At 48.5% G+C, this 19296-nt stretch overlaps 1 long non-coding RNA gene across 1 annotated transcript; it reads left to right on the top strand.

The window, feature by feature from the left end:
- Nucleotides 1-16118: 16118 nt before the first annotated feature.
- Nucleotides 16119-19082, top strand: LOC147737452 (uncharacterized). Its single transcript, XR_015299331.1, has 3 exons — nucleotides 16119-16186; nucleotides 16845-16898; nucleotides 17435-19082. It is a non-coding gene; the product is annotated as an uncharacterized LOC147737452 (long non-coding RNA).
- The last annotated feature ends 214 nt before the right edge of the window (nucleotides 19083-19296 follow it).

Here is a 19296-nt window from a genome sequence, read left to right as displayed (position 1 = left end):
GAAGGCGCGCCGAAGTTGCGCCTAAGTTAAGCCCGTCTGCGCCCGTCCGCGACGGGCCGGGACCAGGGGCCTTAGACCCTGCCCCTCCTTTGGTGTACACCTCTGCCCAACTACTGTCCTTTTCTGCTTCTGCCCCTCTTTCTCCCTCTGCAGTCCAACACTTATTTTCGCACGGTATCTATGTCCCCAACCCTCCTTGCTCTTGCCCTGTCTCTCCTTCTTCCTCTTCCTCTATCTCTTCTACGCCCTCTGTCACTGGCCCCATTTCCGGTTCCCCAGCCGCCTCTGCTATCCTCCTTAATACTCGTTCCGCCGTTAAAAACCAAACTGCCCTTTTCAATCTCTTGGACACTGATTCCCCGGATTTTCTTTTCCTTACCGAAACCTGGTTCTCTTCTGATTCACTCCCGGACCTCCTTGCTATTCTCCCTAGTACCCACTATGCCCTTCGCGCTGACCGCCCTGACGGAAAAACTGGAGGCGGTGTGGCGATGATAATTCGCTCTTCTATGAAATTCCAGCTTCTTCCGCACCCCCGCATACCCAGTGTTGACTTTCTGGTGGCCCGCTCTCTTAATCTCCCGGTACCTCTTACGGTGGTCCTCATGTACCGCCCCCCTCAAAGTATGCCATCATTTGAGTCTACCTTGCAGGACCTCTTGGCCACCTTGGCGGTAAATAATTCCTCGTTGCTCCTGCTCGGTGACTTCAACTTTTGGCCGGGTGATCCGAGGGAGGATTCCTCATCCAAAGACTTCTCTGCCACTCTTCAGTGCCTTAATTTCTTACCTCACGTTTTGGTCCCTACCCACATTCACGGTCATATCTTGGACCAAATCTGGTCCTTACGTTGTAACCTTTCGGCCACCTCTATCCTTCCCTGTGTCTGGTCGGATCACTCCATGATCTCCTTTTCTATCCACTTGGGTCAAGCTGAGAAAGCCCCCTTGCCTAAAAACATCTTGGCTCGAAGCTGGAACAAGACTGATCTTAACATTCTTTCTTCCGTATTGTCTTCATCCGCTCCTACCCTGACTGACCTGCCTTTGGAAAGTCAGGCGGATGCCATTAACACTTGGCTTTCTTCTGCTTGCAACCAGGTCGCCCCACTTAAAAAGATCAAATCAGCTCGCCTCCATGACGCTCACAAGTGGTTTTCCAGCGGCCTTAAATCCCTGTAATTAGAGCTCAGGCGCTCGGAGCGTCATTGGCGACGCAACTACTGCCCTACCTCCCCCTCAAATACAAAGCCCTCCTCAATAACTATAAAAAAAGCCATCTTAGCGGCCAAATCTAAATACTTTACTGAGCGAGTGGCCCTCTCGGCCAACAAATCTCGTGAGATTTTCTCACTAGTTCACAGTCTTGCCACCTCTGATCGCGCCTGTCTTTCCCCTGCCCCTTCTCAATCTCTCTGTCATTCTTTGAACGATTATTTCATCACTAAAATCATTACCATTAAGGCCAATATTCCCATTGTGTCTCAACCTGAACTGTCTGATCATTCTCATCTGTCTCCCTCTGTTCTGGATCATTTCGAACCTATTTCATCTGAGCTCTTCCTCGACCTGCTTGTCAAGGTCAAGTCCGGCTCTCCTGCGGACTGTTCTCCCGCACGGATCCTCACAACTCTCTATACGAGCTGTCCCATCCCCCCCCCCTTACTTTTCTCAACACTTCTTTGGCCTCGGGTTGTGTTCCCTCCTCCTTTAAATCCGCTATTGTTTTTCCTATCTTGGAAAAAGCCGGCCTGGACCCCTCTCTTCCATCTAATTTTAGGCCGATTTCCCTTCTCCCCTACCTAGGGAAGATTCTCGAAAGCTACGTGACATCCTGCCTTTCCACCTACATCGAGGAGAACCATCTCTTGGCCTCCCACCAGGCGGGCTTTCGTCCCGGTCACTCCACTGAGGGAGTGGTCCTCACGGTCCTGGATGAACTTAAGGGAAAGGCCGACAGCAACCTCCCCCAGGCCTTGGTCCTTTTGGATTTGTCCGCTGCGTTTGACACGGTCGATCATGCCATCCTTCTCGACCGTGTCAGCGCAGCGGGCATTCAAGGTACTGCCTTCTCCTGGATCGCGTCCTTCCTTCAAGGCAGATCACAGGCAGTTCACCTCTCTGACTTTTCTGCTCCCCCTCTTCTGGTCACCTGTGGGGTTCCCCAAGGTTCTTCCCTTTCCCCCCTTCTCTTCAACCTTTACATCCGCCCCCTCATCTCCTCTCTTCTCGAGCTGGGGGTCTCTGTGTACAATTACGCAGATGACCTCCAGCTCGTCTTTGACCTTTCATCCCCGGCTGACTCTCTCCCTAAGTTTTGTTCCACTCTTGTCTTCATTTCCCAGTGGATGAGCTTCAATCATTTAAAGCTCAATCCCGATAAGACAGAGCTCGTCCTCACTGGTGGCTCGTCTAACCCCGGGTCCTCAGCTCACTGGCCCCTTTCTTTTGGCCCTCCCCAGTTTCCTCTGTCCGGACTTTGGGCATCAAGATCAGCAATGATCTGTCCATGCACGCCCAAATCAGTTCCGTTGTGTCTTCTTGTTTTTCCTCCCTCCGTCTAATTCGTAAGATCTCCCGGTTCTTTTCTGTTGATGCTCTCAAAACCATTATCACAGCCCTCATCACATCCCGCCTGCATTATGGAAACGGCTTGTACGTAGGTATTCCTGCCTACGAAACTCGCCGTCTCCAGGCCATCCAAAACCAGGCGGCCCGCCTTATCCTTCGTCTTCCCAAATCCTCCCACATCACCCCGGCCCTCAAAACCCTCCATTGGCTCCCGGTTCATTTCAGGTCTCAGTTCAAACTAGCTTGCTTGGCCTTCCGGACGCACGCTCGCTCTGCCCCGCTTTTCATTAACTCTCTAATCTCTTCTCACGCCCCCAGCCGTTCTCTTTGCTCTTCCTCTCTTTCTCTTCTTCACGTCCCCCGCTTCTGCAAATCCCGCACCGGGGCACCCGATTCTCTGTGCTGGCCCCCCAGATTTGGAACAATCTCCCTCTTTCCATTCGCTCTATCCCTATTTTTTCCCACTTTCGTAAAGCCCTCAAAACTTTTCTTTTTCTTCAGGCATTCCCCGGCTAATCTCATTGGGACCCTCTGTAGATACTGATGTGCCCCTTAGCGCCAGGAAGCCGCTTGGCCGCAGTGCGCTTTAGAATTTTTTTTTCATTTCATTTCATTGGCATTGTAAATGACAAAGCTATTAATTTCGCAATTTTCAAAAACAAAACCTAAATAAAAAATGTGTCATTTACAATACCAATAGCTCTAACTTTCCTAATACGAGACCTATTGCAGTGCAAATGCTTGTTAATGTGGGTGATATCTGAGAGTCTATTATGACATTTTGGAGAGACATGCTGTTTTTATATTTCATGTAACTTCTATAAAAACGTTTCTTTTAGACCAAAACAGTACCTCTCAAATGAGGAATGGGAGGGCACAGAGATTATTTGCTGCTGTGTTAAATGTTGGAAACATAAGTCATAATCCCTCAATATTAGATGTAAACACATTTAAAATTTGGACGAATGTTCCCTGATCACATCACTTGCCTATCCCTGAGGCCTGCACTACTGGGCACTCATTGTCCAAAATAAAAGTAAATTTGCCAAAGCTTTGAAGCACCGGGCTAATATCTGCTGGCTATTTAATATGAATTAGCCAAAGGCATGTGGTAGTCTGCAAATATCAGCTGCGCATATGATGTGCATAGGCTTTCACAATTTGCGCATATAATATATCAACCAAACAGAAGCCTGCACAAGTGGACATTTCCGGCTCGGGCCTGTGATATTTGCAGACCTCCAGTATATGCACTGCAATGCTTCAGTCATCTGCAAATCTGAAAAGTGTCATTTCTAGCTACCATACTACATCATTTCATACTGTGCATATACAAAGGCATACATACGCATATCTGTGACATTACATTTCACATGAGCATATGATATATGCACATTTTAGAGACCTGATATAGCATATATTCAGAGGCTGTAGATGCCCATATTACGCATGTTACAGGACTGAATGATGTACATATGCCAGCGAGGCGCATACTATGCATCTCGCAGAGTTCAATATTGTTCGTGAGATGGATGCCTTCATAGTGGGCTCTTACCTCGTAGCTCTATTTTACCATATATTTTTTGGTAACAAGAGGTACATATATCAGTGAAATGCAAACTCCTCAAATTCTCAGAGCAAATGAATTGAGAAGTGTGTATGGTGCTCTCTTCTACTAATAGAATGGTCTGGGGGACCGGGGCAGTTTAGGGTGTTGTTTGAAAATCAAGCCTGGGGAGGAATAGAAAACACAAGAGAAGTAGATAGTAATTCCAGCATTGCTGTAGAGTCAGGCCTTTCATGGTCAGAACAAGTTCATTATCTGAAAGTTATGACATCCAGTCTCTTTTGTGGGTTTGCCTTGATTTTATTAAAAACTTGTTTTGTTGAAATTCAGATCGGGTATTACATCTGGCTTTCAGTGCCAGAGTCAGTTGAGGAATTGGGTGGAGCCAATATAGTAAGTGGGTGGAGCCAGTGGAGGAAGTGGGTGGGGGCGGGGAGTGGGTGTGGCCTCCTATAAGATTTGAGCACCAGTACTTAATATTTTACAAATTAAGCACTGTTTAAAGGTCACTTTTGGGGGACTGATCATTGAGGGGGGGGGGGGCAGCATCACTGGAGCCTCATGTGTAGCGCCTCGTGTCTGGTTTGTGGTATTAAAGCGCCTCCGTCCGAGCCACAGTCCTGTCCCCGGGGGGCACCTCTGGGCAGGACCAGGGTAGCAGTGTCTCATTTCGGGGCCTGTGCATAGCGCCCCGAGGCTCAGGGCGGAGTCAGAGGCGCTGTATTGGGTGCAATTAACTCTGGGCTCCTCTCTCCTTAATGAGAATCCTTCACAGGAGGCCTGTCCAGAGGAGGGGCAGAGGAGGAGAGGTCTGTCCATGACTGCAGAGGAGGTGAGGTCTGTCCAGGGGTGCAAAGGAAGAGAGGCCTGTCCAGAGGTGGGGCAGAGGAGGAGAGGCCTGTCCAGGGGTGTAGAGGAGGAGAAGCCTGTTCTGTCCAGGGGGGTGCAACTGAGGTGAGACCCGTGGAGAGGGGGAGGGGCAGAGGAGTTGAGACCTTCGCATTGCAGAGGAGGTGAGTCCTGTCCTGTCGGTGGGGAAGAGGTTAGAGGAGGTGACGCCTGTCCAGGGGGAGGCACAAAGAAGATGAGGCCTGTCCAGCGGGTGCAGAGGAGGTGAGGGCTGTTTGGAGGGAGGTGCAGAAGAGGTGAGACCTGTCCAGGGGAGTGCAGAGAAGGTGAGGCTTGTCCTGTGCTGGGGTTGCAGAGGAGGTGAGGCCTGTCCTGTGCTGGGGTTGCAGAGGAGGTGAGGCCTTTCCTGTGCTGGGGTTGCAGAGGATGTGAGGACTCTCCAGGAGGTGCAGCGGGGGTGATGCCTGTCCAAGGGGGTGCAGAGTAGGTGAGTCCTGTCCATGACAGAACAGGGGAGTTTAGGTGTGTCCGGGGGGTGGTGCAGAGTAGATATGGCTTGTCCAGGGGTGACGAGGGGGAGAGGTCTGTCTTGGGGGTGCAGAGTAAGTGAGATCTGTCCTGGGCTGGGAATGCAGAGGAGGTGAGTCGTGTTCAGGGGATGCAGAGGAGGTGAGGTCTTTCCAGGTGGTATATATGAGTTGAGGCCTGTCCAAGGGGTGCCGAGAAGGTGAGGCATGTCAGGGGGGAGGGGGGATGCCGAAGAGGTGAGGTCTGTCCTGAGGGTGCAGAGGAGGTGTGATCTGTCCTGCGGGATGCAGGAGGGATGAGGCCTGTCCCTGAGCTGGGGGGTGCAGAGGAGGTTATGCCTGTCCCTGACCCGGGGGGTGCAGAGGAGGTTAGGCCTGTCCTGAGCTAGCGGTGCATAGAAGGTGAAGCCTGTACAGGGGGTGTAGAGGAGGTGAGGCATGTCCAGGGGGCGCAGAGGAGGTGAGATCTTTCCAGGGGGTGCAGAGGAGGTGGGGCCAGTCCAAGGGGTGAAAAGGAGGTGAGGCATGTCCAGATGGTGCAGCAGAAGTGAGGCCTGTTGAGGGGGTGCAGAGGAGGTGAGACCTGTCCTGGGGAATGCAGAGGAGGAGAGGCCTGTCCCAGGGTGCAGAAGAGGAGAGGCCTGTCCAGGGGTGCAGAGGGTTGAGGCCTGTCCAGGGGTACAGAGGAGATGAGGCCTGTCCAGCGGTGCAGAGGAGGTGAGGCCTATCCAGGGGTGCAGAGGAGGTGAGGCCTGTCCAGGCGGTGCAGAGGAAGTGGGCGCATCTTTTATCGTTGCATTCCGAAGGTAGTGCATATAATCAGCAAAATGTGATGGTCTGCAGACTAACATTCTGGATGAGATTTTGTTGTAACCAAAGTACTGTAGTGGACATTTTGTTACTAAGCAGAAGAAGATCAAAATAAAAATGATAGCTCAGACAAAATTTTTCCAAATGGGTGACGAAAGTGGTTCTCACGGATTGCATTCTCGTTTTGATTTTGGGTTTGTTGGTGGTGTGAATTTGGATATGCACGGCGTTGGTGTGCAGAGTAATGATGTTCAGTATGTGCAAGGAGGAAATGTTGTTCCTCTGGGTCAGGGCCTGACTGAGAACCCCAACCAGGCCTGACAAGTTTGACGGCCCATCTCCCTGCCTCTTTTGTTGCTGGGGGGCGATATAGCAGCACCACAGCAAAACCGCCCCCAGTAACAAATACATTTCCCAGCACTGAAGAATCGACTCCCACTCTTCCAGCCTCCCGGGGAAACACCCGAAGCCCGTTACGGCCAGTCCGGCCCGGCTCAGGGTGTAGGTTTTACTAACAGTGGCAATTTAAATACCTCAAACACTAATATTGTGCAGAATAAGACATGAACCCTGGGATGTTTGCAGGAACCTGGGAAACTGGACCATGAATCAGATGGCACAGAATGGAAAGGGGCGACCACTCGGTCCCCCCGAACGTATGGCGGAGTGCCTCGATCCCCCCGGGAAGCCATTTTTGGGCGGGAGGCGCGTCTCGGCTGGTATGCCCGAAGCGGCGTAGCCGGGGCGCGCTTTTTCCCGCCCTTGAGTGGGCTGGCCTAGACACGGACGCCGCCGGCCACGCCCTCGGGGCAGGCAGGGGCGGGTTTACGCCCGCCCTGAAGATGGATAAAAAGAGACGCAAGACCAGAAGACATCCTCTTGTTCCTGTGCTCTGAAGCTGCACCTCCCCGCTGCACGTGAGCTCGAGACGGAACGAAGAGCCAATTTTGAGCGTTTTAATCGTTCTTGTTTGTTTTTCAGTTACTTTGTTGGAGAATGCCGAAGAAGGTTGGAAAGCGCATGGATACCGACCAGATGCTGCGTGTTATCATGAAAGAGATGTCCGAGCTAAAGAAGCGGGTGGACAAGAATGAGGAAAGGGGTCCAAAACGTCCTTTGGCGGGAGCAGCCCCGGGAGGGAAAAACAAGAGGCCCAGGAGGGGGGCAACGGGAGAGGAGATCCCCGGTCCCAGTGCTCCGCTCGAGGCTCCAACTCCCGTGCCAGAGGAGGGGAATCCGATCACCCCCGTGTCCGAGGATGATATGCCGCCCGAATTGGCAGCACAATTGGCAGCGTGGTTGGGAAAAGGTAACGAGGGCGCCACGGCTGTCGAAGCGCAGGAGCTGATTAAGCAATTGCGTGAGAAACGGGAAGCAGCCAAGGTGCCCGTGCCGCCTGCAGTGGGGGACAAGACACCAGGGACGGTTGCGACCACAGAGGCAGCGTCAGGTGCAGGTAAGCGGCCATTGCCGATCGCGAGGGATGAGTCAACACCCTCTCGGAGAGAAAAGTTGGGGCAACATGTTCCTTTGGCAATTAAGGAGAAGATTTGGGCGGGGGAGTATGTGAACATTTTTTCGTTACTTGTTGATCATTATGAGGTGGAGCATGTAAAGAGTCAGAAGGACCTCATGCATCCGAGTGTTTGGCGCGCAAAGATGGCCGCCTTTAAAGTGAATGAGAATATCGCCAATTGGGGCAATGCCTGGGGAATCTTTACATCAATCCTGGGGGAACGTAGGCCTGAGTTGCTTTCCGAGTTCCCAATCTACCAATCACGAATCATGGGGTACTCGACATCGCACCAGGGTAATCATTGGTTTTGTTACGATAATATGTTCAGAAAGGAAAAGGAGCATAATAAAAGTTTAACCTGGGATTGTTATGATGCCTTGACCTGGGATAAAATGAAGGAGTCAGGGATGTTAAAAATGCCGTTGGTAGGAAGTAATGTGGGTGAATCCTCCCGACAATATGCGGGGACGCCCTTTCGATCAGGTTCGGGGGCCGACGATCACTCGAAACCTACCGGCAATACCGGAAGGAAGGGTTTCTGTTTTAATTACAACAGAGGAAAATGTACGAGACCGCAGGGATCGTGTAAATTCAAACATGAATGTAGTAGTTGTGGGTCGTCCCATCCTGAGACCTCGTGCAGAGCCAGAACGGGTGATAACGGGGGGAGAGGAGGTGCCAAACAGGTCTAATATAGTCCGAGGGGCGCCTTTACCCACTCCCATTGATACCCTGGCAATGATCCCTTGGCTCAGTGATTACCCGGATCGTACTTCTGCTGGGGTGCTGCGAAACGGTTTTTCGTATGGTTTCCGCATCCCGGTAGGGGACTTTCAGGGTGTGGATAAGTGTAAAAACCAACTTTCCGTCTTGCAGCATACAACCGTAGTACGGGATAAGATCCGAAAAGAGGTGACTCTAGGTCGGGTCGCTGGCCCGTTTAGTCTACCCCCAGTCCAGAATTTTGTTTGTTCTCCCTTAGGGGTAGTCCCCAAGAAAGACCCTGGAGAGTTCCGACTAATTCATAATTTATCAGCCCCACGAGGTCTTTCCGTAAATGAGGCAATCGATCCAGAAGTGTGTTCGGTGCGGTACGCATCCTTCGATGAGGCCGTAGCCATTTTGAATCGCCTGGGGCCCGGGGCGCTGATGGCGAAATCAGATATCGAGTCAGCGTTCTGATTGCTCCCGGTACACCCAGACGACCAGCGTCTCCTAGGTTTCATGTTTCAGGGTTGTTATTACATGGATAGGTGTATGCCAATGGGGTGTTCTATATCCTGTGCTTATTTCGAGAAATTCAGTAGTTTTCTTCAATGGGTTTTCACAAAGAAAACGGGTTTCCAAGATGTAATGCACTACCTTGATGATTTCTTATTTCTTGGGGCAGCCGGGGGTCTTGAATGTGGCCGGGCCTTGGCCGAATTTTGTGTGTTGATGAAACAGTTAGGTGTGCCATTGGCGCCGGGTAAAACAGTGGGTCCTACGACTTGCCTCGAGTTTCTGGGGATCGAGTTGGACTCCATTGAGGGGTGTTTCCGTTTGCCAGCCGAGAAAGTGTTGAAGTTCAGGGCTGCGCTGCAACTGTGTATAAATGCATCAAAAGTTACGCTGCAACAATTACAGCAAGTGGTGGGACAGTTGAATTTTGCCCTGAGGGTAATACCAATGGCCCGCCCCTTTTCCCGTTCAATTGCCCAAGCGATGGTCGGCCTTAAAGAAGGCCATCATCGCACGAGACTATCGGTCGAGATCCGCCAGGACATGCGTATTTGGTTAGCATTCTTGGCGGATTTCAATGGTAGAATCGTCTGGAATAAACCAGCCGTTTCTTCTGAGGAGCTGGGGCTATGGACAGATTCTGCGGGAAGCATAGGTTTTGGCGCCATTTTCGGCACGAAATGGTCGGCACAAAGATGGCCGACTTGGTGGCATGAGAGGGGTCTGACGAGTAATATTGCTTTCCTCGAACTGTTTCCCATCTTGGTGGCCTTGAGAACATGGCCCGATGGGTTCAAAAATCACTCGGTCATATTTTGGTCGGACAATATGACCGTGGTCGAGTGCATCAATAGTCAGGCAGCACGTTGTAAACTGATCTTAAGACTGCTTAAAGAAATTGTGTTACTATGTATGCAATTGAACGTGCTATTCAGAGCAAAACATGTGCCAGGGGTGATGAATCAGGCAGCTGATGCACTGTCTCGTTTTCAAATGCAGGCTTTTTCGGGTTTCCTTCCCTCAGCGGACCCGGAGCCGGCACCCTTTACCGAAGCTCTCTGGTCTCTCGGTGCCCCGAACTTCGTCACCTCGTGGGAGAGAGTCTAGCACCAAGGACGAGGATGGCATATGAAGGGGCGTTTCGGGCCTATTTAGCCTTTTTGGGGAGTGATAGAGAGCAACTTTGGGGTCATGAGGAATGGGTGGTGAATTTCCTGATGTCCTTACGTAGGGCTGGGAAATCGGTGGCTACGGCCCAGAGGCATGGTGCTGCCATTTCCTTTATTGCCAGAGCACACGCTATCCAGGACCCAACAGCGTCTTTCGTTGTACAGAAAGCGCTGCGTGGGTGGCAACGCCTTGAGGGTCGCAGAGTAGATGAAAGGCGCCCGATAGGTTTGGATAGATTGTCCCAGTTGTTGGCTACACTTCCTGCCACATGTTCATCTCAGTTTGAGGCAGTGCTGTTCCGAGCCGCGTTTACGCTAGCATTTCACGGAGCAATGCGAGTAAGCGAACTAGTTGCAAGGAACAAACTGGATGTGGCGGGGGGTTTGTGCCGGGAACATGTTCAGATCAGGGGAGAAACGATGACTGTCTCCTTTGTAAAGTCTAAGACTGACCAAGATGGGATGGGTGACTGCGTCGTCGTACGCAGGATTCCTGGGTCCTCCATATGTCCGGTAAAGTGTTTAGAGGATTACCTAGCACGAAGGGTGGCATCATGGGGGGGGACGTTGTTAAGACACGCGGACGCCAACCCACTGACGAAATTTCAGTTTCAGCGGGTGCTTGCGATGTCAGTTGCCGCTGCGGGCTTGAACCCGGGCGAATTTGGGACCCATTCCTTTCGGATAGGGGCTGCTACGGAAGCTACAGCCAGGGGTCTTGATGTTGAGCAAGTGAAACGAATGGGGCGTTGGTCCTCCAATTGTTATAAAAGATATGTGCGGTTGCACATGTTGTGAAGCTGTAATTATGTACTTTGTACTCACGCTTCTTGTTTTTTGTTTGGTTTCAGTTACGCAAGCCTACGAGGCGGGGCGGACTATGCAGTCGACCCTACACCGGGCCAGCGGTCAGACATCACCGGCTGTGAAAAAGGAGGTGTGGGTCGTGGGCCACTCATACGTGAGGCGTGCCGCGGACGTATTCAAAGCAGGTGACATGATTCACGTAGCTGGGGAATACGGGTACAGGATGTCCTTCTACGGAAGGGGCGGTCTCTGTATTGACCAGTTTCAAACATTCTTTGAGGGTTTGTTAGGGCGGACAAGGTCACCGCCGTCTATAGTAATAGTGCATGTTGGGGGCAATGATTTGGTCACCATCGGTAGACGACTACTCCTGGAGGCAATGCTTTCCACTGTAAGTTGGTTGGCGAGGAGAGTTCCGGGGTGCACAATTGCATGGTCCCATTTGATTCCACGAAAGGTGTGGCGGGGGGCTATCTCTATACCTGCTTTGAATCACTCTGTTAGAAAGCTTAACAATAAAGTGAGTAGGTTGTTCCGTTCCAGGACATTGCATTCTATTTCTCATAGCTGTATTAATGATGACAGGATATATTCGGGGGATGGTGTGCATTTGTCTTGGGTGGGGAATGAGTTGTTCTTAGGGGACCTCTTAGCATGGTTGAAATCTTTGAAACATGACCATTAGGTAGGAGTTTTTTGGGGGGTCCGGATAGCCGGTCAACTATCCGGCCTGTGGCGGTAAGGTCATGATCGGTGAGCACTAATTGGAAGATCCCTATGAGTGGGCGTCACCCAACACGGATGGGAGCGCTCGGGGGAGGTGGCCTTTGGCCCCTCAACGGGGAGGCGGTCCCTTCTAAGGATGGGTCGCCGGAAGAAGAGGAAAGGCGGTCAAGGCCCCTTCCTGTGTAGGAGGGGTTACAGCCCCCTCCTGGGGAATTTCCCGGGGCCAGTGACATCTGCGACGGCAGATGCGGTAAGTTGTGTGGGGTTGGGGGGAGGTCTACGATACCTTCTAGATACCTCACACGAGTCTTCGAACGACCTTTAACTGGCGTCGAGTTGATAAGTGCCCCCGTCAAGACAAGGGAAATTGTAGTAGTTGCACGTGAGTACGCCTCAGTGCTGTCGCCCCTCCCAAGTGGGCGGGGTATGTCTGGTTAGGGATCTTGACACCGGTTACGACCTTGCCGTTGGCCCTTAAACGTTAGGATGTACAATTTCAATATTTCAAGTAAATGTTTTGTAGGATGTTAGATCGGCTAGGAGAACCTCTGTATTAGAGAATCTGTTAAGGTTAGCCAAACATCGCAGTGTGGTATGAAATTGTACATTAATGTTTAAATGTTTTAATTTTTGTTTTAATAAATACGGCCGGGAGGGTCACTCCCTCCCACTTCCAAAAACTTCAAGAACTGTTTCCGGTTTCCCTCATTTGGGGATTGTGTTGAGAGGGGGTGGCGGGTATCTCAGCCATATGGAAAGGGGCGACCACTCGGTCCCCCCGAACGTATGGCGGAGTGCCTCGATCCCCCCGGGAAGCCATTTTTGGGCGGGAGGCGCGTCTCGGCTGGTATGCCCGAAGCGGCGTAGCCGGGGCGCGCTTTTTCCCGCCCTTGAGTGGGCTGGCCTAGACACGGACGCCGCCGGCCACGCCCTCGGGGCAGGCAGGGGCGGGTTTACGCCCGCCCTGAAGATGGATAAAAAGAGACGCAAGACCAGAAGACATCCTCTTGTTCCTGTGCTCTGAAGCTGCACCTCCCCGCTGCACGTGAGCTCGAGACGGAACGAAGAGCCAATTTTGACCCACCCACCAGCCCCTGAGGACAGCTAGTTGTTTTAATAAAGTTGATCAGTTAATCTATTTCGTTTTCAGGTTGTTTTGGTGTTATGTTGATATTTGATGTGTAATAAAGATTGGTATAATGTTACAAGTTGATGATTAAAGAATGTCGGATTTAAGGTCCATTTAAACACAGGTTTTCGGTCATAGTGGCCAATGTAGTTTCGTTTAGTTAGCACTTGTCGTATTTATTTCAGTCGGTAGGCGGTAAGGTCATGATCGGTGAGCACTAATTGGAAGATCCCTATGAGTGGGCGTCACCCAACACGGATGGGAGCGCTCGGGGAGGTGGCCTTTGGCCCCTCAACGGGGAGGCGGTCCCTTCTAAGGATGGGTCGCCGGAAGAAGAGGAAAGGCGGTCAAGGCCCCTTCCTGTGTAGGAGGGGTTACAGCCCCCTCCTGGGGAATTTCCCGGGGCCAGTGACATCTGCGACGGCAGATGCGGTAAGTTGTGTGGGGTTGGGGGGAGGTCTACGATACCTTCTAGATACCTCACACGAGTCTTCGAACGACCTTTAACTGGCGTCGAGTTGATAAGTGCCCCCGTCAAGACAAGGGAAATTGTAGTAGTTGCACGTGAGTACGCCTCAGTGCTGTCGCCCCTCCCAAGTGGGCGGGGTATGTCTGGTTAGGGATCTTGACACCGGTTACGACCTTGCCGTTGGCCCTTAAACGTTAGGATGTACAATTTCAATATTTCAAGTAAATGTTTTGTAGGATGTTAGATCGGCTAGGAGAACCTCTGTATTAGAGAATCTGTTAAGGTTAGCCAAACATCGCAGTGTGGTATGAAATTGTACATTAATGTTTAAATGTTTTAATTTTTGTTTTAATAAATACGGCCGGGAGGGTCACTCCCTCCCACTTCCAAAAACTTCAAGAACTGTTTCCGGTTTCCCTCATTTGGGGATTGTGTTGAGAGGGGGTGGCGGGTATCTCAGCCATATGGGATGTCACAGTCAGTGATCCCAGCCCAACTGGTCTCTGTGACGAGCATGCAGAATCAAAGGCAGATATATTGGAGCATGCCTTCAGCCCCGATGGTCCCAGCCCAACTGGCCTCTGTGCCGAGCATGCAGAATCAAAGGCAGATATATTGGAACACGCCTTCAGTCCCGATGGCCCCAGCCCAACTGGCCTCTGTGCCGAGCATGCAGAATCAAAGGCAGATATATTGGAGCATGCCTTCAGTCCCGATGGTCCCAGCCCAACTGGCCTCTGTGCCGAGCATGCAGAATCAAAGGCAGATATATTGGAGCATGCCTTCAGTCCCGATGGTCCCAGCCCAACTGGCCTCTGTGCCGAGCATGCAGAATCAAAGGCAGATATATTGGAACAAGCCTTCAGTCCCGATGGTCCCAGCCCAACTGGCCTCTGTGCTGAGCATGCAGAATCAAAGGCAGATATATTGGAACATGCCTTCAGTCCCGATGGTCCCAGCCCAACTGGCCTCTGTGCTGAGCATGCAGAATCAAAGGCAGATATATTGGAACATGCCTTCAGTCCCAATGGTCCCAGCCCAACTGGCCTCTGTGCCGAGCATGCAGAATCAAAGGCAGATATATTAGAACATGCCTTCAGTCCCGATGGCCCCACAGCCCAGTGCAGAAGAGAACGCCAAAATTCTTAACAAATTTAAGATTTCAACAAAATTATTTTTTAATTAATAAAGATTTTCCACAACTACACTAGGAGTTTCTACGGGAGTGAATCAGACACAATGACGGTGCCTGAGACGGTAGAAGGATTGCATGCTTGGTACAGTCCTAGAGGTCACCCAGAGTGGTCCTTTTGTGGAAGAAGTAAATGGGAATCCAGCATCTCTTTTAATTAATAAATGTGCCTCCCGTTCCACAGTCAGACTGACGGGAGCTCCCAACCCACCCCTCTTGGGAAAGGAGTCCAAGTTGTAGGCATTTCTAATAAACCACTAATGAGCTGTCGGCAAATGTCCCCGGGCAAATTGGGTCATTGATGAATGGCCACAAACTTAAACTGTGATTAAGATCCAGTTATTTTGTTAGGGAATACCCTTGTAAAATGACTTGTGGATTTTAGGGGAAGAGTCACAATTCATTATTCATTTTGGGGGTGTGGTTTATTAAATTACATTTTGTTGTGCCATGCTTTCGTGAACATTCATTGATTGTTGTAATTTTTATCTCATCATGAACCATGTCAATAATGTGTTGGAATTGTTTTATTTTACACTTTTCCTAAAGGCAGACTACATGTCTGTCCTCTTACTGATTTTGTACTTAGGAACTTTTCCTTGATTTTTAATTAAGCAGATTCCATGGCAGTTTACTATTTGATATTATAGAAAAACGTTTTATTTTTTAGCACACATTTGTTGTGTGGTCTGTCTATTGACTTTACATAGAGTTATTTCTGATTCTGGCTTTTGATATACTTTAGAGGTTCCCTTTATGTGATCCTCCTGCAAATATTATGATGATTATTTCTCTGACTGATTAACCATGTTTATGCCTTCAGTAATTATTTGAAACCTTTAATATAGCTTTGATGTTTGTTGTAGCTCCAACGGCAGCGGAAGAAGCAGGGAAGAGGCTGTGTATAAGGACATTGTAATGTTGAGATCAGCGTCCCTATATCAGGTTGTATAGGCTTCTGCTGCTCCATTGTCTTCAATGGAGGTCTAAACATTCAATGTTCCAAGCTCTGTCTTGTGAAGGATTTATTTATACTGACCCTCCACATCATCCCTTCAGATCATTTATAAATAAAAAGAGCCAACACGTTGATGCTTTGTTGCTTCCATTGCTCAGCATTCGAACTCTGCATCAGCTTGGCTTGAATTGCTGTTGCTCCGGGAGCATGGTTTGTATAAATCTAAGAGTCTGGTTGACTGATTTATTAATGGGGCAGAATTATATACAAGGACTTTAACATACCTTTGCAAACGAGATTGTTTTGATTCCCAAGTTTCATGGGCTGTAAAAGGAAAGATGGGGTTATGAAGACGTGGACTGGGTTGTTAGGGTTTGTTCTCCGAGACTGTGGGTGCACTCTATATTCACAGAGACCTTTTCCAGCAAGGGATCATGGCTCTTGGTGAATCAAAAAAGAATGTATTCATAACCATAGTTGCTTCACAATGGCCTCCAGAGAACAAGAGATTCTTTTCTTTTGTAAGTTCAGGACGGTTATTTGGAAAATGGGATGAAGTGTGATAGTCGTCTGACGCAAAACCATTTCTATCCTTCCTTTCAAGGTATTCTGGGATGACCAGGAAGTGCAGCATGGCTGCCACCCTTGGAGCAACAAAAAGTAAAATAATTGTCAGGTAAGGATTCCTATAACTCTAGATTTCCTTTTCCCCTGTTTCTTCTTTCTCTATTCCCTTTCTTGATCTCTGTTTTTTTGTCTCTTCACTTCAACATTTGACTCCCTCTGTGCACTATTCTTGTTTTTATGAAAAATTCTGATAATCACCTGATGGAGCCACATTCCTCCTGGAACATGTTGGGGGGTGTAGTGCAGGTTCAGTTCCTTTTTTGGTCAGTTTTGCCCATCAGTTCTTTAACTATGCTCACATGTGTCTCCTCCTCTACACCATGTGATACTATCCTCCCTCTGTCCATTATTTCGGCGGTTTTCATCTCTGGATCTGACTTTCATCTCTTTACGTCCTCCTAAACTATCCTTTTCTGTCTTATCTACTACAAGCAAAAGACACAGTATATGTGCGTGGACACACATGCACACAGGGCTTGCTTTAGTGTTTTACAACCGGTGGAGCCGCACCTGGTGCTGACCTTGGGGGCGCTGTGTTTAGAAGTAACTAATGGGTTCACAAGCATCTGCTGCACGGTTTCCTGTGCTGGAACATGTGGTGGGAGTGGAAGGTAGCCTTTTTTCTCTTTCTTCTGTTTTGTGTTTTTTCTTTTCTAGACCCTTTTTCGTTTCCTTTACTGTTGTGCTGTTTTTTTTCTCTTTTTCAGATGTTGCAGTGCCTGGGTTCTGTCGGAGGAGCATGATGAGTTATGGGCCACCAAGTAAGTCCTTATCATCCGCACAATTTGAAAGGGTGAATTCCACTGAGCTAACTGGACACAGCGTCAGTCTACAGTGGAATTTAAAGCATTGATTACAACTAGGCGAATTCCTTCCTTCAATAAAATGTCCCTTCCTAGATCACTGGAAAAAGGAATAGATTAACAGTCTAGGTGGCAGGGGAGTGAATAACATCTGATAATTCATTAAAAGTATTACAAATATCTCATTGTGATTCCAGCCTTTGCCATGAAATTGTAAATTGATAGTGTTGGCTGCTTCTGAGAATATGTGTCACAATATAAGTGCAACTTGTGTTTCTTTCTTAAATATTAAAATACGTTTGCTCTCACATCCATGAGCTCCAGTAATCCGAAGCTCCCGATCTACAGTGTCCCCGAGCTGTTTCCCCACTATCAGAAATGATACTCAACTGATTTCCTAGCTTGTTTTTGTCAATACTTTCATTGTGCAAAGTATAAGGTCACAAATATTATTTCTTTGTATTCATTTATAATTTCTGACTCCATTTCTGCAGGTGACTGAAGCATGAACAGAAAAAAGAAGGTTTAAATTTAGTGAAACACAATGAAATGAATTATTTCCAGGAAAGTTAAAACATTCTCGGGCTCTCGAGAAGAAACACATTCTATGTGCCAGGAATGGTGAGGAATTTGGAGCGGAAGAAATTGCTGAATGTGAAAATTGTCAAATCCCTAAAGTAAAATGACCATCAATGTTTACCAAGTGTCAGTAACTGAGATTGAGGCGAACATATGGGCACAATGGATCTCCACGCAGTGCACTTGAGAATGCTCAGTGTTGCATATTCTGTTTGATGTGACAGAACTGCCAGGAAGACTAATAACCTTAGTTTACAAGTGCAAGCTTTTGTCCACGTCTCCTGTAATTCAGTAGAGAGAAAATATTGTATAAAAGAAAGTAATTGTAAATACTCTTTCTCAGATGTCTTTTCGGCAAAGATCCTGGATTATCATTTCCAATATATGAAGATTTTCTCCACCAAATCTGTCTCTTGGGTTGATCCGAGTGGTTTCCAAGAGTCCCGTACTTCCAAAGTCAACCATGTGCCTGCCTTAGCCTTAGCCGATGAGTGCAAAAAGCATATACTGGCACAAAAAGCTTAAAAGGGGCCAGTGTTATGCTATTGATAATTCATAAACCACCCTTTCATACTCTAATCCCCTGTCATTACTTGTATGAACAAATACACGTAACAGGCAAACACTAAACCTCAAAGACCTCGTCAGTGCTTTTAAAACTCCTAAATCAAATGTGACAAACTGGAGTCGCAAAATCACCGGGCATAACTTGGAGAAAATGAATCCATGAGAAGCATTTTGATAAACACAAGGGGCTCCTCAGTGAAAGTTTACAAGCCATGTTAGATAGGTGCCTTTTAAAGGTAGGAAAATGATCTCCAGGGAAAAGCTATCATTAGATAAATAGAAATGTGAAGACGATCATCTGCAGTGTAGTTTATAAGTTAATGTTGAGTGTAACATAAACAAGTACAGACTCTGGAATCAGATTCAGTCTTAAGATGACATGTATTCAGGAACAAACCCAACTTGGAGATACATGCAACTCGAATAAGAGCAATGAGTGTGAATACAGCTTTAGTTATCAATCCCACCTCATTAAACATGAGAAAACTTACCCTGGACGAAAACCCAACCAGTGTACTGAATGCCAGAAAGACTTCAGTCACAAATCCTCTGTCATTGAACATGTGAGAATCCACACTGGGCAGAAACGTTATCAGTGCTCTGGGTGTCAAAAAAGATTCAGCCACAAAACCTATCTCACTGCACATGAGAGAACACACACTGGGCAAAAGCCTTTTCTGTGCTCTGAATGCAAGAAAAGTTTCTGTGACAAATCCAATTCAACTCGACATGAGATAATCCATGCTGGGCTCAAACTGTATCAGTGCTCTGAAAGCTGGAAAAGCTTCAGTAAGAAATCTAGCCTTACTGTACATGAAAGGACCCACACTGGGCTCAAACCGTATCAGTGCTCTGAATGCCAAAAAAACTTCAGACACAGATCCAGTTTAATTAATCATGTAAGAACCCACACTGGACAAAAACCTTATCAGTGCCCTGAATGCCAGAAAAGTTTCTGTGACAAATCCAGTTTAACTCGACATGAGAGAATCCATACTGGGCTCAAACTGTATCAGTGCTCTGAATGCTGGAAAAACTTTAGTGATAAATCCAACCTTACTGTACATGAAAGGACCCACACTGGGCATAAACCATATCAGTGTTCTGCATGCCAAAAAAGCTTCAGACTGAAAATGACTCTCACTAGACATGAAAGAACTCACACTGGGCAAAAACCTTATCAGTGCTCTGATCATTGAGAAAAACTAAA

Source organism: Lissotriton vulgaris, chromosome 1_1 (assembly GCF_964263255.1).
Source record: "Lissotriton vulgaris chromosome 1_1, aLisVul1.2, whole genome shotgun sequence".
Taxonomy (NCBI): domain Eukaryota; kingdom Metazoa; phylum Chordata; class Amphibia; order Caudata; family Salamandridae; genus Lissotriton; species Lissotriton vulgaris.
Note: the sequence above shows the minus strand (reverse complement) of the source record. Positions and strands in the feature narration are given on the sequence as shown.